The sequence below is a fragment of the Melozone crissalis genome, unplaced genomic scaffold, assembly GCF_028551555.1.
Source record: "Melozone crissalis strain CALT ecotype California unplaced genomic scaffold, PUWL_Pcris_2 ptg000005l_1, whole genome shotgun sequence".
NCBI lineage: Eukaryota > Metazoa > Chordata > Aves > Passeriformes > Passerellidae > Melozone > Melozone crissalis.
Window position 1 is genome coordinate 28,457,273 of NW_026535783.1, and position 24,409 is coordinate 28,481,681.

The following is a 24,409-nucleotide window of genomic DNA, read 5'->3' on the forward strand; positions in this document are numbered from 1 at the left end:
TTTCACATTGAAATATTGCAACAAGGTTGTCTGACCTTTAATTTTATCATCTTTTTTTTCCCCTATGTTCAGTGAAGTGGTACTAAGAAAAAAGAACTATCAAACAGCAAACTTCCACACCAATCTGAACTATTCCAGTGCAGAGAAGTACAAAATGTTCCACCCACCCATTCAAATCTGCATTGTCCTATACAGAAAAGACTAGGAAGACTTCTAGTTCTCATGGTTAAGAAGTAAACAATGGGAGGAAAAAAATCAGTATTATTTTATAGTATTTGAGATTTAGTTACAAATCTAGTAACCTCCCATTAGAGAAGAATAAAATAACAGCTTGGTTTTGCAGTAGACAAAATAGGTGAAAAACATTCATTTAGAACCTGAATTACTTTCCTAATTTTAGAATTATTTTTAACTCTCTGAAAACCAGACCCACATTAAATCCTTCCAGGTGAGTGCATGAGGTCACCAGTTAAACACTACTACACGAGGTATGTAGGTTTCTGTGGTGCTGAGGAAGAGCTATTCAACATCACTCTTCAAGAAGAGCTCAAGGGATGGCATCAAGCCACCAGTTAATTTGAAAGTGGGCGTGCTAAAAAACACAATTCATGACAGATAAAAGAGAAATTAGCCTAAAGAGATCCTGAAAAAGGCAGTACCAATATAACTAGTTGCTTGTCTAGACAGGAATTCAGAAGAAGGTGTTCAGGATAACTACAGGCAGAAATCCAAGCACTTCTAAGGCAGAAGAGCCAAAGACTTAACAGTGAAATCTGAAGCAAAGAAATTGGTTTTTTTCTAGAAAGAAAATTACAATTTTTCTTCCCAACAGTAGAGATAAATGCTGCCACTAGAAGAACCATCAACAAACAAACAAAAAAATTCAGATGGGGTATAATATTATGAGAACAGTGACTGAACCATACAACAAAGGCAAAAATAACACAAAATACTAATAAAGCCCATTGTGCCACGGGGAAAAAAAAGAGGATATCAAGATAATACACACTTTTCCAACCTAATAGGAAAAAAATCATACACATTTTGGCACTGGAAAAATGAGTATCTTCTAGAATATCAAGAGAAAGCCTATCAAATCAATCTTATGAAAATTTGGTTTTTTGAAGGAGCACAGAAAGTCACTCTCATTAGATGTCTGAAGGACTGAAAATAAGAACTATTGGAAGAAGCAACAGAAAGGTAAGAGGTCTTTCCAGGGCAGTAGACACCTCGAAAGGTGATAAAACCTACAGAAGGACATTTCTCCAGAGGGTCTGTCCCATGCTGCCTTCTTGCAGCTACTAAAACAGGAGAAGGATCCCTTCTCTGCTCATGCAGAGTCCATGGTTGCTTCAGCACACCTTCAATCTCCAGTAAACAACACAGCTTTTGAGGTAACTGGCTTTGTAAGCAAGCTATCAGTGTCAGACTTTATTTAAGCCTGTGTCTTCTACAATTGTGACCCACATCCTCCAGTCTCGGGAAAACAAAGAACTCAGAATGCCTCTCCTGCTTTTCAAAACAGTTAACCTGTTACAACAAGAGGACTTACTAAAAATTTTAAAATTAATAAAAATAAAATTTAAAAAAGGCCAGACCACTTCACATCTGTTCAGAAAGGTAGAGAGAAGCTCGCAAAAAATGGCATATTACCAAGATGTCAGTTCAGTCAGATAACATAAATGCTCAGACTTTGCAGAAAACTTGAATTGCTTCCTAGAGGGAAATAGAAAAAAAAATTTAGCAGAACTAATGACACATATAAAGAAAAATAGAGACACTAATGTTACAACCTCATATAAGAAATTAAATTCACTAATCATAGAAACTAATTAAAAACATAAAGTAATTCCATATTATGTACAGTAATTCCACATTAATCACCAGCCTGTTCTATATCACTTCAGAGGGAAGTAAATAACATAATTGCAGATTTCATCATCAACTACTTTTTTTTTCCTCTTTATTATTGCATTTGAATATTATACACAGTCATACTAGGAAATACAAAGCTAGGCTACTCCTCACAATGCTTAAGAAGAAACAGTCCACATGGATAGGTGGCTAATACAGGATGTCTTTCATGTTCCTATCTGGAATACACTATCAGTTCAGAAGGGGTACTTGCACTACTTGAACCACACATCTTCTCTTGGGAAGGCACCCCAAGATGCTCATGTTTCTACAGCCTAGTGCCAAACAAAAGTTAAGCACCACTTTTATCATATAAGACAGCCAAGTTGTTATCACCACACCAAAATCCATGCCAGTAATCCCATACAAACTGGAACTAAACAGCAAGAACTACACAACATCCTAAACATCAAGTCTGACTAAGTATTACACAAGCAATTTTTCTATTTTCTGGACAAATCCAGAAATATCCCTTTGAAAAAGGGATATTTTTTTAAAATCTGAATTCCAGATGATCTCTTTCACAGAATTCTTCTCATCTCTCAAACAGTTATATGCTGAAAAGAAAGCTAAAAATGAATTTGCATACCTCCAAAACAAGTAATCTAACCTTAAAAACAAAAACCACACAAATCTAAATACATATTCCCAAGAAACCGTGCAGCTTAAAAGCAAAGACAGATATCTGGATAACACACTGATCCACTTGGTCTGACCTCAGTCTACTCTTCTTCGAGCAGCTGGATTATATAGAATATCCTAAATTGGAAGAGATCCATGGAATCAAGTCCAAATCCTGCCCTGCACAGGACATCCCTAACATGTCTCATGTGTCTGAGTGTATCGTCTGAACCCTTCTTGAACTCTGTCAGGCTTGGTGCTGTGACCACTTCCCTGGGGAGCCTGCTCCAGTGCTCAACCACCCTCTGAGGGAAGTACCTTTCCCCAACACGTAACTTAAATCTTTGCTGACACAAGTCATGCCATTCCCATGTCATGACATCCTATTACAGGTAACCACCTTACATGAAGGACATGATCTTTTTCTAACCTGAATCATCATATGATCCAATGAATTTACTACCTCTCCCTATCCATGTATTAAGCAAGCTGAAGTTCTTACTATATTGACTGATCTCAAGCTGCTGATGACCATTAGAAAATCATAGAGACGCCAACTCAATGAAGTTAGCATGAGCACATCTAAACATCTAAACCAGGCTGCTGCAAAAAGAAAACACGCAGAATCAGGTTGACATTTAAGTCATGCACACCAGCTTGAACCAACAATAGGACGTACGCTTACTTTTCCAAAGCGCAACCCAGGCTGATACCTTCTTGCCTAAAGACATATATATATATTTTAAAAAATCAGATCAAAAGCATTATCCCCCAATTGACACTTCCTTTTTTTTTTTTTTACACTCAATAGACTGTGCAGGATTTAGTAGGAGCAGCAAAGCTCTAAAAGACACCATTTACATTTGCCTTCTTTTGTAATGTGACCCACCAGGCACTGTAGAAGACACATGCCCAGGAGCTTCTTGAGCATGAATCACAGGATCACACTCAAGTTCACAAGCAAAAGTTTCACAGAAAGCTACCATCCAATATAAAAACAGGTAAATTCAGAGGACAGACCAAATTCTGAATATTTACAGTAACATTTTCCAAACCTAATAGTTCATTTGAACATTGTGAACCTCAGGCTCCCACTAAACCCCCACAGCAGTTAGCAGACAAGAGAAAATACCATACCTTAATTTAGTTTTAAGAAAGTCAAAGCCAAGAAAGCCAAATTTCTGTAAAACATAAATTCTTTAGTTCTTCTGAATTAAATTGTTAGTTCTTCTGAGATTTACCTCCTCAAATAGTAACCTTGGAAAGCTAGCAATCTCAAACTTTAAGAACTGTAGATAATCTTGAAACTTTCAATCCACTGAACTGTGACACTTGATGAAATAAATTTAAAGTCTTGTTCTGTACTTAGTCAACAAATGAATACTGGAGCCAAAACACAGTTCTCCTCTGTGGAGGTACCAGTTTTCGGTTTTTCTGGGTCTAGATTGAAGGCACTTGAGACAGTAATTCATGTTTGGACTCAAGTGTTTATTATTTCTTATCAGTAAAACAGTCTCCTTACTATGAGTTCAGCAATTTTTCATTAGAAGGCACAAAATGGCTAACCATCTCTTGTTACAAGGTATTTCAGGACTAAACTATCCAATTAAGAACTGACACCCAGATTATTTTCCTTTTTAACCCAATAACTCATCTCAGAGAGCCTGCAATGCAGACTTTTCTGCCCAATTACAAAATGCCACCCAAACCCATGAAGAAGAAGGAAGAAGCAGCATGAAGAAATCCAGGACAACATCCTGTGCCCTCCATCTTGCTTCCATCCACAGCACACTAAAAATCCCAAAACCTAAATTTCTCACCATGTGATACACCTACACTACTTTCTATAATCTATTTCACACTTTTGTGGATTCTAGTCTATCTTGAAGTCTAGGAAACTTTGTCCATGAATGAGGGTCAAACTCAGTGGTCCCCTGGGGGTCAGGTCACCCCAGGAGCAGACAGAGAAATATTCATGGTGCCCTGGGTTTCCACACTTCTCCCTCAAAACCATGTTGCTGGAATAGTAAGAAGTCACTCCTCAGTTCTTTAATCACGGAACTCTACTCAACTCACTAACCAACCAACCAACCAACCTAAAAAAAACCAACCCACCAAAAAAACCCAAAACGAAAACAAAAAACAAAGCAAAACAAAAACAATCCCCCCCCCCCCCCCCCAAACTAAAAAATCCCCAGAAAACAAAACCCATCTAAAAATAGACACACAAAACATCAACCTGAGCCTCAGCTGTTTAACTTTTTTTACAGGAAATGTAAAATTCATAAAAAGTGTCCCTTCAATATGTTACACAGATTCATAGGATAATGTCATGGATATAATGAAGTAACCTCTTCAAGCTTCTCTAATCCAACCTTGCACTCAAAGCAGGCCCACTTAAAAAGAGTCACAGTGGGCTATTCCATGGGCTTCACTCAGAAAATGTTCAACAATTAAGATTCCACAGCCTCTTTGGGCAGCATTTTCCAGTGCCTGACCACCCTCACAGGCAAAAAATGTTCCTACTGTCTCACAGGAATCTCCTGCATTGTAACTTGGGTACAATGCCTCTCATCCTACAAGTGTGCACCTCTAAGAGTAGTGGAGGTGCACCTCATCTTGATTTCTGTCCACAGGTTGTGTAGAAAATAGCAATAACATCTTCCCTAATTCACAGCATCACTTTCTTTAGCAGTTTTGTAAACACTGCATTAAAAAGAGCAACACCAAGATCTTACTCAATAGCTGAAGAGCCACTCTTAACCCAAGTTGTTAGTACTTCATCCTGGTTATTATTTTGGAGGCAGAACAAATCAGCATTGCACTGCTTTAGAGAAATAGGAAGCCCTCCGAGGTGCTTAAAAAGAATTGAGAGATCCCGTTTAAAAAAGCTAAAAGAAGAAAACACTCACACCAATCTTTCTCTTACAAAGACAAAGCCTACTTTTCTAACATATGCCACCACATCTGCTTGAAATGGATGGAAGACCTGGTAGAAGAATTCCCTTTTAAAGAGACAGTTTTCTTAACAGCTGCCAAGCAATGAATTATTCAAAAACAACATACCAACAATGGAGAGAGAAGAGAAACTTTCTTCAGTGCTGGAACATGAAACCCCAAACAAACACAGAAAATGTTCCAAACATTCAGCTAACATGAAAAAAAGATAATTTGCAAAAAAATTAGTATTTCTTCATCTTGGATCCAACTGACATTATTTTAAACCACACTGCTGGCACAGTGTCAGCCTTTCACTGTCTGGATGTCTTACAAAACACCAGAAAGGGAGTGAGGGCATTTACAAAATCTGGACTATAGTCCCAATTAAAAAACAAGCAAACAAACAAACTCCTATACACACAAAGTCATGAGTGGCTGAAAGTGGACATGAACATTTCAGAAAGTAGACTTGTTTTGTTTGTGCATCATCCCCTTCATCCACTAAGGCATTGTTCTACTAAGATGATCAAGCAAAAATTTAAGCAACATATTACAGACCTCTCCACTAAAATTGATATGACAAGCCTGCATATCTCAGCACAAGCTTTCACATTGCAGAGAGATGTCAGCACTGAAACTATTATTCATGCAAGACTACAGAGAGGATCAGCAGAGGGACTCCTCAGAAGCCTTATCATTTATATAGAAACCAGTCCAGAATATTTTGGCCTACATGAGGCATACCTCTTAAAACAGCATTTCTTTTCAGAGTCTGCCATCCAGAGACCTGAAAAGACAGAAAAATAGTCTGAAAGTTAACATCCAAAATTCCTCAAAATACAGCTGGCACAAAGAAATACTCAGCTCACTAAATTCAGCTAAGTATTTAGGTATCTCTATTAATTTAAGAGAACAGCGGGGCAGAAGCACTTGCAGGCAAGAAAAGGGGGAAAAAATGATCCTCAAGAAAAATAAAGAAAAATAAGATTTAACACAGTCTCCTACTAGACCAGGAGAATTGTTCAAAAAAGAAGTTCTAAGAAGTCCTGTTATCATGTGATGGAAAAATAAAAAGAAATTCATTATCTTCAAAAGTGCCAGGGAAAATAACCAAATAAATAAACAGATTTCTTTAACAACAATGTATGGACTAGAAAATCTGGAAGAAAACATTTTGAATTGAAGATGCACATCTAGACAAGCAACCTTCTCAGTTTTCAAGCTATGCTTTCAAATAATCTGCTCTTTGTATCTTAATCTTCCAAAATTCTTTCAAGGAAATAACGAGTATTTCCAGAATCTCTAGCTATTTGCCAGAATAAAATTATATTTTTAAAAATAATAAAAAATAAGATCTTTATTCTTTGGCTAAAAGTGAAACAATCTCACATGAATAGGTAAGTTTGACAGAAGAAGCAATTTTTCTTATTCGTTCACACAGACAAGATTCAGCTGTTACAGTGACGGGTAAAGAGTACTACTAGTTCCATCTTCCTGCTCCAAAAAATCAAAGGCACAGCCTGTAGTTACTGATTTTGCTGTTATATTGCTAAGGGAATTATGAAAACAATGACAAAACAAGCTGTTAATGATAGCATTTCACAAAAACTTCAGAACAATGCCAATAAAAATCTTTTTGCAGTTCCACTCTGAACTTCTTTGACTGAATTAAAAAAAAACAAAACTACTATTAACTGAAAGCAATGCAGAGTTGCAGGAGATGCTCTTTTGTTGGAATCCACAAAAAAGATCCCCATTGAGGACACAAAGCTTCTCATACAGTAGAATAAACTCCATAAGATTTTGCTATTTAAAAGATCTATTTTTCCAGCAAAATGTGGAGAGCAGTCACTCTGCTTCTAAAGACACCAGCTTAGAGGCTTATCACAACTCCAAAAGCACATCACAACATGAACTTGAGTAACCAGTTTTCCAAAAGGCCTTGTCATACGTCTTCTCTCACTACTGCTGGAAGAGGACACTTACACTTTGGTTCATGTTGAAAGAGGCACTCAATTTGTGAGGAAAAAAAACAACAACCAAATTGGTCCTAAATCATCACTATATTCTTCCAGTTCTAGTTACAGGGTGATAGTGATGCACTATAAAAGCTAACAACAGGGAAATTCAGTTCATTTTTAGATCTAGATGGTTGCTGGAGACTGGGCAAGTGGATCATTGTACTGATCTTGTAATAAGTTAGAAGTGAGTACTAATATTTTCTTTAAGGATTTTTTAAGTGCTAGGATTGCTATTAACAACTTGTCAGATTATCAAACTAACTGTAGGTTGCACCACCTAGCTTTGTGGTACAACAAGACGGGAAGTTATTCTTACCAGGTACAAATTCAGAACTGAAGAGAATGGCAGATTTACAAACCATTACAACTTTGCTCTATTTTAACAGAATAAACATACGTATTTTTCTTTCGCTGAAATATAGCACAATAATGTTAATTTACTAAAAATCAGAAAGATAATGCTCACAGTGGGGGAACTCTGAGGAAAACAACTATATGTAGTAAATAATAACAGTTTAGCTGAATAATTTTGCTGAAAGGTACTAAAGTCATACAGCACCGAAAGCTGAATGACAACTGCACTGGAAGCAAGAGGTGTACCTCAACTCACAAGGTATTTAAGGTGAAAGTCACAGCTCTAAGAACAAAGCACTACAACAGATCTTTGTTCAGATTCAAAACTAAGTGTGGAAAAGAAGAATTTCAAATCTGATGTTATGATTGTGTGGCTTACATCAGGCATAAGCATTTCACTTTTGTGAGATCACGGAGGTCACACATCTCACTCACTAGTTAAACCTAGATTTTCAATGTGCTGAATTAACCTTGCTATTGCAATGAGTTCCATTATTCTCAAAGCTGACCAACAAATATTGATAAATTAACATCTTAACTATTAATTTAAATATTAACATTAAATTCTTAAGAACTATTATATATGTTCAATTTTTATAACTGTTTCTATCTAATTCCACAAACTATACTAGCTGAATAGGCCTGGAAACACCTTATTTCATAAAGACTGAATTAAAAAATGCCTCCTGATATTGTGAACACAACCATGTAATAAGAGAACTAATGCAATTAGTTTTTAGAACTAAGTCTAATTCGCACTTCCATCACAATGCAAATAAAGTGTTATATGGTCATGAGGTCAGAGATTATGAAGAGATACAAGCACAGAATTTGTCTTTTTCAACTACCCGGATTAAAACAAAAATAGTCTGTTTTTCCAATCAGTTGCAACAGAAAGGTAGAAGTTGTTAATGACTGAACAAACAGACCTCTGTTCCATAAGGATAACTTATTCAAATACGGTGACCCGCAACAAATGAAGAGTAACGGCTAAATGAAATTAATTAAAAAGCCTCACCAGCTTAAAATAAAGTACCTTTCTCTTTTACAAGTTTTTCCACTCTAGGGCAAGATACTTATCAGTCAGACATTTATTTCAAGAGAACTGGAGAAGCAGTCATAGTCCTACTTCCATTGCTAGAAATGTTAATACAGCCAGTACAGTACTCAGAAGAAGGATGAGGATATTACCTCAGGTAAGAAACTTAAGGTGCAGGACACGATTTCAACAGATGGACAACGAAATCAGTACTGTGGTTGCTTTTGCTTCAGATACCAAGGTTTTTTATTTCAACTGTTGTCAGTTGTATGTTGTTGAACTTTTACTTTGAAACAACATAAAAGCAACATATAAAACAGCACAGTGACTTCAACCATTAGCAGTGAGAAGTTTGTGCTGGGTTTAGCAAAATGGCGTAACAGAAAATATTCTGTATTTTAAAATTAGTTTTAAATATTGTACGCTCCAATAAAACTCTTATGCTGTGTTTGCAAAGCAATGTTTCATAAAAGATACTACTAGAAACAAACCTTTCTGTTGAGCAGAAAGCAATAGATTAAATATTTTAGTTTGCTGTAGCAAGCTTAGTTATGAGTACATGTGCAGATTTTTATGACTTAATTCAAGAGAATAATTACATGCTAAGGCAGCAAATATATCCATGTACTTTTTTTAGTAGCATGTCAGCAATTTTTCACATCTCAGCGGAATTCCTCCCAAGTGGTTTTTCTCATTCCTGGGAATGTCCTAACACCACCAGATGGCACCAGTACCCTGCCTTCAATAAAGCAGTAGCTGTATCTTAATAACTGAGCACAGAAAAAAACAGGACTGCTCTGAAACAGAAAAAAAATACATTAAAACAACACATTCACCATCATTTTCACGATGGAGACTTCCAGATCCTGCTGTGTCCCTGGAAGCCATCCAGACTCACTTGGTCACCCCAACAGTTCCTCCCATCTCCCCCTTAGGAGACACACATGCCTGTCCATGCTGGTAAGCTTGGCTGGTTTGTCAGTAGCACTCACTTTACTATAATTGCTGGCACTATAAACTACAGATTCAGCCAAGCCCATCACTAAACCATGTCCCTTAATGCCACATTTACGCATCTTTTAAACACCTTCAGGGTTCCAACACTGCCCTGAACCGCCTGGTTTGATGCCTGACCACTACTTCAGCACAGAAATATTTCTGAATATCCAGTCTAACTCTCACCTGGCATAGTTTGAGGTCACTTCCTCTCTTATATCACTTGCTTCCTGGGAGAAGAGACTGATCCCTACCTGGGTTCAGCCTCCTCTCAGGTGGAGACTTAGAAGGTGTACCCAAGCCTCCTTTTCTCCAGACTAAATAACCTCAACTCTCTCAGTGGCTCTTCACAGGACTTACACTCCAGACCCTTTCACCAGCTCCTTTTCCCTTCTCCGAACTTGCTCCAGCACTTCAATGTCCTTCCTGTCATGAGGGGCCCAGAACTGAACAAGAACTCAAGGTGTGGACTCACCAATGGTGAGTACAGGGGGGACAGTCACTGCCCTGGTCCTACTGACCACACCATTGCTGATACAGGCCAGGATACCATTGGCCTTCTTAGCCACTGGACACACTCCTGGCTCCTGTTCAGTTGCTGTTGACCAGCATCCCCAGCTCTTTTTCTGATGGAAAGTTTTTCAAGCACTTTGCCCTCAACCTGTAGCACTGCATAGGGTTGTTTTGATCCAAGGGCAGGAGACGGCACTGGGCCTTGTTCAGTTTCATATCACTGGCCTCAGCCTACCAATTCAACCTGTCCAGATAACCCTGTAGAGCCTTCCTGCCCTCCAGATCAACACTCCCACCCAATTTGGTGTTATCTGCAGGCTGACTGAAGCAGCACTTAATCCCCTGACACAGGTTGTTGATAAAATCATTAAATAGAACCAGCCCCACTACTGAGCACTTGGGAACATCGCCTGTGACCAATGACCAGATGGATTTAATTCCATTTCCCACCAGTCTCTAGGCCTGGCCATCCAGAGAGCCTTTTACCCAGCAAACAGTGCACTTGTCCAAGGCCTAAGCAGCCAGTTTCTACAGAATACTGTAGGAAATGAAGCCAAAGGCTCTACTAAAGTTCATATAAACAAGATAAACCCTTCCCTCATTCACTAAGCGGGTCACCTTGTCACTGAAAGAGATCAGGTCAGTCAATCAAGATTAAAAACTAGGTCAGTACAAGGCCTATATAAAAGTTATGAGAATGCATTTACCTTTCATGAAGTGATTAGGAAAAAAATCACCACGCCTTCGTACTCCAAGCTAACATCCATATCTATTTTGGTTTTACGTATTCCAATACTTCAGAAGGACAAGGTGGATGGGGATGCTGGGACATTTCACTGTTCCTTAATAAACTAGGAACTTTCTTTAGCAGGGATAACTTCATAAGACGCAGAAAAGTCATGGAATTCTTCCCAGTAACTCGTATTACTGCATGCATGTGTCAGAGGTAACTGCTTCCAAGAACAATGCTTACCAAACACACTCACAAACCCTGAGAACACAACTAAGCAAAAGAGAAGGTGATAGAAAAAAAACTGGAGCAGTACTTAAAGCTCTAGACTATCACATTTTTCTCCCTGCAACACTCCCTAAGTCTGTTTATTTCAAGTCCAGTTTAGAGGAAATCAAAAAAGGGAAAAAAACCCAGAAAACCAACCAAGGACAAAATCCCCACCTTATTTTGCACACAGCAAGTAAAAACATCCTTGATACAGACATATTAAAATTTCTAATTTATACAAGAGCATTACTATTGCCACAAGAATACTGGAGAACATTTTTTACAAACCAAAGCCTATGATCCTAGTTTTAAAGTAACTGAAAAAGATGTTTAGATTTCATGGGGGGTTTTTTTCATCTCTAGTCTTGCTTTTGGAACTAAACAAATGAGTGAAATGTTTTTTTCTCCCTCTCTGCAACCAGCAGGCAACTCAAATAAACTCTATCTGAACATTTCTGTGGTTAAATTTCCAATACATAGGAAGTATAACTTGATCTTCAATACTGCTACCCAAGAGGCTGATACATTGATGAGCTTTATGCTAGACAGGTTTTTACTCTAGAAGTTCTTACTATTCACTAGCCAACTCCCACTTCACCTTCATGATGAAAAGACAAAGAGCTGACAAGTCAACCAAATACAAATAATGGGATTTTAGTCAACTTATTTGTAATTAAGTTTGCCATGTTATTTTAGAGAACTTGGATCATGATTAATGACATCAGCTATCAGATAATACAAGAAGTCATCAAAAAAGAAAGAAGTGGTGTGATAACACCACAAAAACAAAGAAGTGGCGTGATTACACCACTTTCATGAAAACATCCTTGAAAGCGACCATGTAGTACTTATTTCTTTCACCTATTACACTCAAGAGAACCTGGCTCTTTTTTCGAAAAGACTTGACTAACTGGCTAAAGAGAAACTACTCAAGATATATTCACAATGTTACTAATTGTTGCATTGAGGAGGCTTAAGAAAAGTTCACCCCAAAGCAAAACCACTCACTTTTACACACAGTTCATTAATTTCAATGTAAATGAAAAGACAGTACTGATAATAAATGATATTAAAGGTCTGACACAAATGTTTGAGATAAAGTAGAAGCAACAATCAGGACACAGAAGCATTAAATCTATCCATCTACTCTTTATTCACATCACATATTTTCTTTTATGGTACAATGAGAGGCTGATCTATCTGGTACTTCTCCACCAAACACGTGTCCAGAGAAAATGAAACAGGTAAATTGTCAGTAAAATTGTCAAAACAGCAAAGATGTTAAAAATTTCTGTCTTACATGTCATTAGTGAAAGGCACAATGAAGAAAAGAAGGATTTTATTTAAGACAGGAGAAATAGCAATGAAGTTGAAGTCTAAGTGACTAAGTAACTCAAAATTTGGTCCCACACCCCTTCACACAAATTTTGGTAACATCTTCTGTCATTTCAATCTGAAGAATGAAATGATGAACATAAAACACCACCCCCTCCCAGCTGTCACAGGAATTAACTTCCTTAGAAAATTTGTGAGACATAAATACTATTAAAATGTTAAACATATTAAAAATAATTTCACACACACAAAGTGATCACCACAAACAACAAGAGCTATTCAATCTCGGTTTGCCAAATATCTTAAAAATCTCATTCACTAGACATGTGTTTAATACCACGGTTGAATACAATGACATTTTAATATAAGGTTTTATGTCAGTATTTTCTCTTATACATTGCTTAGATTTGGAGTTTTTATTAAAATTAATTTACTGCATTAGAATCCTGAACTGTGAAGGAAAGGAAGGAAGCTGGTAAATTTAGCTAAAAAATGGTTGCAAAACTGATCCATCAATGTGTTTGCAGCTAAAGAGATAAACAAATACCAAAATCAACAAAGTAAGAGTTGTTTAAAATTTCAACTGACAACAGATGCTTATAAAGCACTAAATTAAGGAAGATACACTGAAAATCAAGTAAGTAACCATTATTCCTGTAATAAAATCAACCAAAGACAACAAATACCTATTTGTCAGAAAAATGGCAACACTAGAGTATTATTATACATGGTGTTTACTTTAAAAATACATCTACATCTTCACCTACCAATAACATAAAACTCCAAAGAAGAAAGACATAATCCCTGCACTATGATTCATATTTTATTTTCAACAAATATTGAGTTTCATTAGACTCATTGTAGATTTGAAGTCACAGATGCCAAGACTTAACAGTTTAAAAACTGAGCATGGACAGATGGACAGTACCTTCCATCCAAACATGTGAAAGCACAGGCTTCAAACATTGATAATATTTACTGCAGCCATAATCAGAGACTAATCCAGAATGTATCATGGGCCAACTTAAATAGTTACAGTCTGCCTTAAATGCAATGTTGCAAGCCACTAAGTAAAACATCTTTTGAAATAATGTTTAATTCTAGATGAACACATTAAGGAATAATGACATGAAACTGGACCAAGTATCAGAACACTCTGTGAGTAAAAAAAATCTCTGTCTTTCCTATATTCACCTATCACATCCTGATCTGAGAGAGCTATGTGACTGTTACTTACAAGATAAGTAGAAAACTGAAACAGTTTTTTAAATTAAATATACATTGGAAAGAAACTACATGCGCAAACTATCTAAGAGCTATATTTATGTGGGCTTTAGAAAAATGTTCCCAAATATCTGTAATACTTCTATACTTCATATAATGTAGAAATGTAATAAGGCACCTTGTTTGTTTACTTAAAGACAGGGGGAGAGTGAAGTTAACTAAATGATCCAGACAAGAGTTTCTGGCTTTATAGTTTCTCTAAGACAGTGCCTCTGATACAGCAAGGTCACAGCAAACACAGGAAAATAACAATAAAAGTGTTTTTTTCTTCTCAGTATGCCAGCTGCAGAAAAACAAATGCAAATGATGTCATACTCTCAACTCTGACTTGCAGCACAACCATTATTTAACCCCTTCCATAAAGACAACCTGTAACTTCTCCAAATCTTTATTACAGAAGCCCACTACAGAGTTTTGCTGCAGGACTACATAATGAGGAAATAAAATGAAACTGCATTTAGAATGTACAAATGGGAATTCAACAGAGCAGAGAAACAAGCACCCTGCCTCTCTACAGGAAGTTGGAGACAGATTTTGGCATTAGCTGCCTTCAGCTCTAAAGGCAAAAGCAAACACAGTGCAAAGCAATTAAAGATTAAGGTTTTCCTTGTGTCAAGCAATGATGATTAAAAATTGTCTTATATTAATATGCATAAAGCACCAATACTAAATCAGAGCTGGCATTTTGAAAGGTTCTGTTTAGGAAGAAGAGCAGTGAGAGTGAAAAATAAGAGAGAATGGCAGATTTCTGAAGTAAGGAACATGTACATACATACACACTAAATGCAACATCCTGGCCTACTTACTTGATTGCTTCCCACCTACCATCACTACTGTCAGCCCCAGTGCATTATTCCCCATATCCTTCCTCCTCCACTTTTTCCACTGCCTCAGAATTTCTTAGAGTCAGACAAGGGAAATATATGTATTACATCCACCCAAGACACTGGAAGTGCTATTATGGAAGAGATCACATTCCCATAATCCATCAATAGGAAGCTTTTCAAGTGGCAACAGATGGCAGGCATTCCTATCAGAAATTAAGCATGATAATGAACATGAAGTAATACATTATAAGAGAATTTTGTATCTGTTCTTCCAGTTTTCTTTCAGTATCAGTATTAACTTAAAAAGTTACAGTAAGTGCAGTTGCAGTACTTTTACTTGAGCTTGTAAGTCACAATACAGATTTCACTGTAAAATGATATCTTAAAATCAATATTCAAAATTTATTGAAACTAATTCAAAGACTGCTGCTGTTACAAAAGAAAAAGGATTTTAAAAAAGGCGGGGGGGGGGGGGGGGGGGCTAATTACTGGAGAAAACATTCATCCTAGAGAAGGAAACATTAATTATAAAGACCATGTATTCCTACAGCTAGCCAAAAATGTAAAAAACACAAGATAAATCCAATTCTCAGAGTACTTTCAGATGGGCTAATATTTCTTTCCTATTATTTTACTGAAGTGTATTAGGATACTAGGGTTTGGAGTATTGTTTGTTTATATAGTGGTTCACTATTTTGTCTCCAAGAAGTCATCTCAAAAACAGCATGCCACAGTCAGTATTCCTAAATTGTATTTGTCTTATGTATTAATATCATCATAAAGCTAGACTGTAAACCTCAATAAAGGGGATAAAAAGGTGATTATATTCTTCAAGGTTTTCTTGAATGACATTTAAAATGGCAGTAAGCATACTACCAGAAAAATACAGGGATATTTATTATTGTGAATTCCTATAATTTAAACATGCTTTTTCCACATCAACATTTCCTTCATCAGGCAGGATGAAGGCAACTGGCTAGCCAGCCAAATTTCAGAAGCAAGATACTGAACTGCATTAGTAAGAGACCCTAATTACTGGGATCAGATTTACAAGCTTTTGACCTAGTACTGAATTTCTGTATTTTGGGAGGAAAAGTGTCTGGGCAGAAGATCTGCAATGAGCAGCAGTGTATCTGGAGACTCAAACTGAGAGCATATGAGGTGGCTCCACTGCATCAGCACAAAAATTTTTAAGTTTTGTTGTACCTGCAGTGCCAGCTGCTAAGGGAAATGTGATTCTTTCATTTTCAGCTCCAGCCTTCTGATTCATTCACTCCTTTTAGCCTCTGAGACAAGTAATGCAGTGGGCAGAGCAGGAGTCAGCAGCACAAAACCAGAGAGAAAGAAAGGGCAAGACAAAAAGGTTTTGAAAACAACAAAATACCTTTAAAACTTGGTGTCTTGTACTTGTTTTGGCTGCGCTTGTACTCAGTATCACAGAAATCAGGGATGCATACTTAACTATAATGTCAGACTATAAAGAGTCATAGGATAAAGAATTATTCTTCACAACTTTTGTACTCATCTGTTAATAGGGAGGGCATGGTTTTTAAAACTCATTTGACTGTCACGTGCCAACACTTTGTGTTTCAGCCTAGTCACTACCTTGCCCTCAACAGAAACCATTTTGACAGAGTTGCTTTCACTAACAGCAAGTAACGTATCTAAGGCAAGTAATGTATTTATACATCTATATGAAATCATGTTTTGGTAATGTAAGCCATTTCCATTTCATTCTGTTAAGATTTAGGCAGCTGCAACATAAACAGGAAAATGAGGAAACACTGCCTCAAAGCAAATGTTTCATTTGGTAATAGAAAACCTAAGAGAATCTTAAGCATTTGTAATATAATCCAACTAGAAATAGTGATTTAATAGTCTCAAAGTTCTAAAATACCACAATTATTCTTTGCTTTTATTTTGGTGGATTTTTTAAAAATCAAATGGACTTACTACTGTATTTGTGGTTTATTGTACAATACCTGTACGTACACAAAGTCCTATACAGACTAGTAAGGTATACATTTAAATAAAATTGCATTGATTAAACCTTTACTTAGAAAAGCTTTTATAAATTACATTGTCCATAAAATTCCATGCAAGAATTTTGTGTCACTTTACATTAGAAAACATGTTTTCTTAACTGACATCTAGCTTGTCTTGATTAGCTGACTTTAGATTTTCACCACTATACAGTCAAAGCACCTCCTAAGAGAGTCACATTAAGACAGTATCTTCAAGACAGGTAGTGCTGTTTCAAAGCTTAGAGATGCTTTGGGAATGACTCAAATCTATGGACGGTCTTCTGAGGACGGCTAAATTCACTTATTAACAGGAAGGTTAATGGAGAACTTGAGAATGCTCAAGCAAAGAGGATACACTGCATGGTGAAAACTGAATTTTTTTTGGCAGCAAAACACCACTGCCTTGGCTCCTCAGTCTGTGAAACCACTTTCTTCAAAACTCTTTAATTTAGGTCCTTTCCAGACCCTTCTTCCAATTAAAACATGCTTAATTGTTCAGACCACGAGATGCTCACGACAAGGTCTTGACACAGCCCTAAGAACAAAGTAACAAATACAAGGACAGAGAAAAATATTTGCTCAACAACAGATAAAATTCTCTGCAAGATAGCTTGAATAAAAACATCTGTCTGGCAAGATTTTATCGAACTAAACATTTTCCAACTTCTGACAAAGAAACACAGATTTAATTACATTCAAATTACTCTTTACATTCTGCTATTTCCTTTTAAGTGCTGAGGTCATTTCCAATCAACATCCATTTACAAGCATGGATAAAACTGGGAAGCAGTCTTAAGAGTGCCAAAGTTCCCAAAGTTTTAAAATATTATAAAAGCAAAGCTTTACTGAGAAGTGATTTTCTGTAATGAACACCATTATGACCTTCTCTAAATAAAATTTGGCTCATTATCAGAAATCAAAATCATTGCTAAAGGCCTCCTGGCTTTTGAAGAAAAGACTACTCTTGAGTGCTATCCCAGATCAAGTCTTGACAAAATGTTATGGAGACATTTGTCATACACTGGAAGAACATATTCCAGCATATTACATGCTGAGAATTTAGAGATGTAAACTACAAGTCATTAAAAAAGCACTTTGTTTCACACAGACCAAGAGATCCTTGACTTCCAGTAATTAAAACTGAGATCAAAAACAGTCCTGAATATCATGAAGAAAAAAATCTTCAGTGAGATTTTACTACCTGATTTCACATCACTTTTTGAATGTTTAATATCCATGCACTTCAGAGAAGTAATTTAAGGTCTTAACCACAGCTGAAACAGACTGTTACATTCATTATGAAGACCTCTGCAGAACAGATGGACAACTCAAAATAACAAATTACTTTCAGCTGTCATTTGAATCTGATGGTGTACATTTGAACTGATTGCTCTGACTCCATCCAGACAAGAAAACCAGGGCTTGAAAGGTTTACCCCCTAGAAGCAAGAAGCCTCCTGGATCTGTGCCATCAGCTCCTCAAAATCTTTAAGGTTTGGTGATCTTTGCCTTCCTCTACTTACACATGTATGTTTTAACTTCCACTGTTAAAAAATCCTAATTATACAATAAAAATGTCTAGTTATATAAGAAATTAAATGTATAAACCCAGAAATCAACCACTTATTAACAAATACAAGAAAAACATGTATTCCTAGTAAGTAACTGTATGATAAACTGAGCACTAGGATTTTTAATCTTTCATCACAGATCTCTATCAGAAACAACAATTTGGTCTACCAATTAGTTCTGAAATAGAGAGGAAGACTCTTCATGTACTTGTCCTAAGACAACTCCTCTTGCTATCTATTAAAAGGTCCTTAAATATTCTGGTTTTCAGTCACCTGACTCCACTTATTGGTCCAGGTACACTGGCAGACCAATAAGAGACGTTAAAACAGAAATACGTAGTGACAGGCCAGAAGCTACCAGCTGGTAAGAAGCAGGAGGGTACTACAATTCAACTGAAGACACATTTTACCAACAATCACTTTTTCACATTCCCATGTAGATTAAGCCCAGACAGTAGCACTTGATGGTTAAATAATCCAAAGATTTGAAAGGCCCTGAGAAACTACATATCCTTTGGTTTAAAAAATTAAGTGACTAAGGCTTTCAACTTCATTGGTCTGCCGAATAATTGCATCTGTGCTGCTACAACAGATAACAAAAAAACATTGCTAGAATTGCTCCATAACCTGCAAGTGGTTAGCAGGTATTCTGGAGTCTTTGTGGGTTCAAATGTACAGACAGTAAATTACATAAAATTAGCTATGCATCTACCATATAATTCAAATAATAAAGAAGCCTTGCAAAATTGTTCTTTTGTTCCTGAAAGCCTGGGAGGACTCTAAGATGCACTCTGTTCATATGCTTCTCCCATTATTCTGACATTCTGCTCTTTCTGATATAAACTGCAGCAATGATACAACAAACTTAAAGTCTCCTTTGAACTCTTGCTGCAGCAGCTTTCTTACCCCAGACACAATCCTCGTATCTGGCAATGAGAAAGAAACAAATTGTTTTCATTATTTACTTTATATTAAATACTACAGCAGGAGTTTAACCAATAGAGCACAAAAGCTATTTTTCTTTCCATCCACAGCTGTTCAGTCCTCCATTTTTTTTAGCATTTAATTCCCTCAATTCTTCACGAGAAGTCTTAAAACTCTGGTTTTTGAAAATATTTTCCATCTTTTTTCCTCTCTCAAATGTAATTGTTAAAATGCTTAGTGTATTAAGTGGGGGTAGAAAGAGGAATATGGAAAACATTCGGCATGATGGTATTTGTCTTCTCAAGTGACAGTTAAAAGTGATGGGGCCCTGTTCCTGGAGATTGGCTGAACAATTGCCCATGGGTAGTAGTGAATTTGTTTTCTTGTTTCCTCTGCTTCTGCATACAGCTTTTGCTTTCCCTGTTAAACTGTCATTACCTAAATCCATGAGTTTTTTTAGAGTACACCCTTAAACCATCACAAAGGCTTCAAGATAACGACAGATTCTATTGGGATGTATTAGACTGAATAGCTGTTAGTACTGTTCAGCAGATAAACAGCAGCCTCCCGTGCTTGCCTGGGGGCTTGCTTTCCTGGCATGTATTAAGAGCCTAGTGCTTGCTTTTTGCTTTCACTGCTTTCTGTACTGCTGCACTGCTTCTCACCTTCCTGAGTTATGCCTTGGAACACCTTGGTAACACCACATTGATGTACCTGGACTGGCAGATGGCCAGCATAGTGCCACTGCGCTGACAGGTTCAACTTTGGTCTGAAGATGAGCTGAAGAGACTGGGATGTGTTCTCCATGGTGGAGGAGTGATCCATGCAGCCCACATAGAATTCCCTGCTAGAGCAGGCAGATAACTTAACAAGGCTGTGACCTTGTAAGAAACCCATGCTGAAGCAGGTTTGTTGGCAGGACCTGCGTCTCCACAGGGGGCCCTCACTGGATCAGTTTATGGACAACTGCAACCCATGGCAAGGACACACGCTGGACAATGTTACCCATTAGTGGGGCCCCACACTGGAGTAGGGGAAGCAGAGAGTCCCTTGCAGCCTGTGCTGAAGACCATGGTAAGGCAGGCTGTGTCCCTGCTGCCCCAGGAAGGCCTACAATGTGGACTCCGCTAACAGTGGATCCTTAACAGGAAACCCCTTGCAGCAAGGCTGGGGACAAAAAGAGGATTTCACTGCAATATTACACCCTATAAGCCCAAAAGGATCAGGCGTGAAGATTATGATGAATGTATCATTAAATTGTTACAATCCATTATCTGAATTGCATGTTGCAGAAGTAAATATAACAAGAACTACTCAAACCAATGGAGGAGAAGCCTTCCAGAAGTCCAAGCACAGCAGTGACACAATCTGAGTTGGCTTTGGTCCCCAGTAATTGGACTAAATTAATTGCACATAACACACCTCCTCTCCTGTCTTCAGCGACTACCACAACAGATGGAGCCCAAAGTCATGGACTACACAAAATCAAAGGATATATTATGGACATTTTGAAGGGGTGGTCCACAGACTATGGGAATGACATCTGGGTATTTTATCAAAGAGAGGGAAGGGGAATGGTGGTTAATGAGCTTGTACGGAATAGTGTGGGACCTGAGCATGATGTAAACAACATGGAATAAGGGGTGGAATCTGCTGGTTTTGAATAGGGCAGAGCTAATTCTCTTTAGAGTGGCTAGTATGGGGCCATGTCTTGGATATGTGCTGAAAAGTGCTGATAATACAGGCATCTACTTGGCTGCTGGCTGGAGTTAAACCACAAGAGGTTTTTATGAGTTATTTAAAAAGACTGGAAGATTTCTCCTTGTTAAATATATGCTAGAATACAGTATTAAAAGCTTCCCTTTTTTAACAAGGAGACATACAAATAATTTCAATTATACATTAATCCATTAACAGTTGGGATAAAGCCACACTTGTCAGTCACTGCAAGCAAAATAATACACCAGGAAAAAATCATCACTTATTATTGAGATTGCATGTGTCATGAAGAAACATCCACTCCTCCTATTCTAGCAGACCCCTCTTCAGTATCAACCCCACAGGCCTCACACTGCACGTATGTTTTTCATGGTTAAGTCTTTTTCAGGTACCACTCATGGCATGTGATGAACTTCCCTTGAAAGACAGCAGATAGCCAGCAGTGAAGGTCCAAAGCCATTTCCATCAGCCTGAAACTGAGCAGCAGAACTGTCCAAAAAATGTGAGACACTATTCCTCAGCTGCACAAAAACCCCTTAGGCCCATCTGTCCTCTGCAGAATCAAGGGCAATGAATAAGCACTTGTCAGCCCTACAAAGGCAGGGAGAAAACAGTAACCTGGGCAAATCAAACTTAGCAGAATTCTCCTTTTCTCCCTTTGTACCAATGCAAACTGAAAAGTAACAGCCCTCAATATAAACAGACTAAAGGGAAGGCTACCAAAACAGAGTGACAAAAACATGTAGGCTTATAGTAGAAGGAATATCTAAGAGGAATTAGGAAAGAAATGGGCACATTGACAGGTAGTAAAAAGGAAAGTGAAAAACAACAGTTTCAACAAAGGAGGACTAAGACAGGGCACAAAAACCTCTAGACTCATCCAATAAGCACGAAACCATCCTTCCAATACAGTAAAACTCTAGCTTTTAAGATCTGAGCTTATTTTGAACATAACACTTTTACCATATTAAAATCAAAATGGGAACATAAATGCAGCTCTAAACTACTAACCCAGCTGTCCTAAGAGCGTTTTTTTAACCTTTATTTACATTTTTTCAGCAATTAGATGCTGTATCCATTCAGACAGCGCATAGTATCTTCTACCAAAACACAAAAGACATTCATAACTAGATTTCATCAGCCATGTCTCTCACATTTCACGTATTCTGAATTTTTCTTACTATGTTTGTACTCAGGACTGGTCCCATTATGTGAAGGAAAGATTCCGCTCATGCTTGTGGCAGGCTTAATGAAATAATTACAGAGACATGAGCCAGGCATCTCTGAAATTTCTTTACATTGCTATGTGTGCTCATGTAAAACAACTACTACACTTCCAAGTCGGAATGATTTCAGCAATAAGAATTACTCCACTTCCCATTTCAAAATATTCTCAGCAGGACAACAACATTTGAAAACTTACACTTGTAGAAAGAATGATACCTTTAAAGCACTCACATTCTATTTTGATTTCTTTGTCAGCATTAGATCTGGTGTTTTGCATGCATGTAGGAACAAAGGGAAGAAGTAAAATGTCTAGCATTATGAAAACATGCATTATCTTCCACAATGAAATGATACTTCACAGAAAAAAATATCTACAGTTATCAAAACTTTTTCTGTTTTGCTGGGTATTGGTTTGAGGTTTTTTGATGGTTTTGTTTCAGTTTGTTCAGTGGTTTGTAGATTTTGGGTTTGTTTTTATATTTCACTGTAGACAATGCAGAAAGAAAATACTTCCAAAGTTTTACTGTAACAATTTTTTTCATTGCATAACCAAATAATGTGTCACAGTTCAAGAAACCTGATAGTAAATATAAAATATCAATCATTCCAAACATTGCATCAAGTCATTAACAGATACTTCCTCAAACTCTGACCAAAAAGCAGAGTGACACCATTACACCATCACTATTTTGTCCGTCAATGTCAATGAAGAACATTGCCCACAGTGAACCATAACACCATTAGAGACTTCAGCACTTACATCGGAATTCTTTGCAGTGATCTAATCACTGCCATGATGTGACATTTGCTGGTTTATTTAAAATTGAGAAAATTTGCTTGGCAGTATGCAGGAGCTGAAAGGTCTGAATTATTAAGGCAACGAAATCTCACCCAAGGCTCGTTTCACTTGTGCAAGAGCCTAGACACATTCACTTCTGCAGTTTTAGAAACTGCTGATTGGAACTGCCCACTCCCCTTGCTGGAGATGACCACCTGGAAGCAAAACCTTCTTATTGATCAGGGGCTTATTTTAACAGATACTACCACAAATTAATGATGAAGGCAACTTTATGGCAATACAGGCTTCATATAGCAGAAGAGCAAGGAGAAACTTCAGGGAAATAGGCAGGTGAAAGAAGAGGTACATCCACCAACCTGCCTGACGTTAACTCTCAAGTGCTGTTTAACAGCATACATTATTAAGATCTGCCAAAATGATAGTCTGTACTTCCTTCCCCTAGTTCATTAAGAGTTGTAGTTTAATCAGGAAACAGTAGCCAAGGAAACACTTGCTAAATTGCCAAATACCAGCTGGTTAACTGAATCCCAGAGAAGGTAAGCAGTTAGTTACCAGTTTCTCTTAAACCTCAGCACCTGCTGCAACATTAACAAAAGATCCACATAATCCAGGTAGTACAAGTTTCCCTTTCCAGTCTTGCCTTTTGTCATTTGGCCAGACAGAAGGCTGTCTCTCTGGAGTCAGAAATATAGAAAATAATACTTGAGCAGCGCAAAAGTTAGGTTGTTCTTCCTTATCCAGTCCTGGTAATGGTACTCTACAATTTCTGGAATAGTTTAGTTTTAATCGAGAAAAGAGTTGAAGACATGTTCTGCATTTAGATCTTTGCACAAAACTCTCAGAATCCTTTATAACAAGACATTGATGTCAACTTTTATAGATAATGGGAAATTGTTAGTGAAAATAAAGATGTCCAAAAAGAAACCGAATAACCAGTTACCTCTTGCCGATTTCAAGTAAAAAAGACAGCGCTAACAGACAGGTGAAATGAAGTAAAAACACCTATGTGGAAAACTAGTACGAAAGCAGACAAATAATGACTAAAATAATTACTAAAATGGACATGTTTTTTTTCTGTGAAGAGTCATGACAGCATTTCAGATGGTCATAATGATTTTCTGATATACTGAAAACTTTTATAACCCACAGTTTAATATCAGAAAGCAGCAAAATACAAAGAAAGCACTGGCAAGTCATTGATGAGCTACAGCTTTTTATAATTTTCTTTAGCTTAGTCTGTATAAAAAAGCTATCCATCATTAGAAACATCACTGAACTTACAGAATTGACAATTACCATTCA

General features: G+C 37.2%; 1 protein-coding gene across 7 annotated transcripts in view; it reads right to left on the reverse strand.

The window, feature by feature from the left end:
- The window catches only part of PCGF3 (polycomb group ring finger 3), a 52,670-nt gene that overhangs the window by 19,337 nt on the left and 8,924 nt on the right, over window positions 1-24,409 (reverse strand). For 3 of the 7 annotated variants that reach the window (XM_054283138.1, XM_054283135.1, XM_054283136.1), the window contains one exon: window positions 1,654-1,716. The exons of 2 other annotated variants lie outside the window; for them this stretch is intronic. The gene's annotated coding sequence lies outside the window, so the exon portion shown is untranslated. Of the gene's footprint in view, window positions 1-1,653; window positions 1,717-6,219; window positions 6,263-24,409 lie in introns of all 7 variants that reach the window. 2 more of the 7 variants (XM_054283134.1, XM_054283137.1) reach the window with 1 other exon arrangement.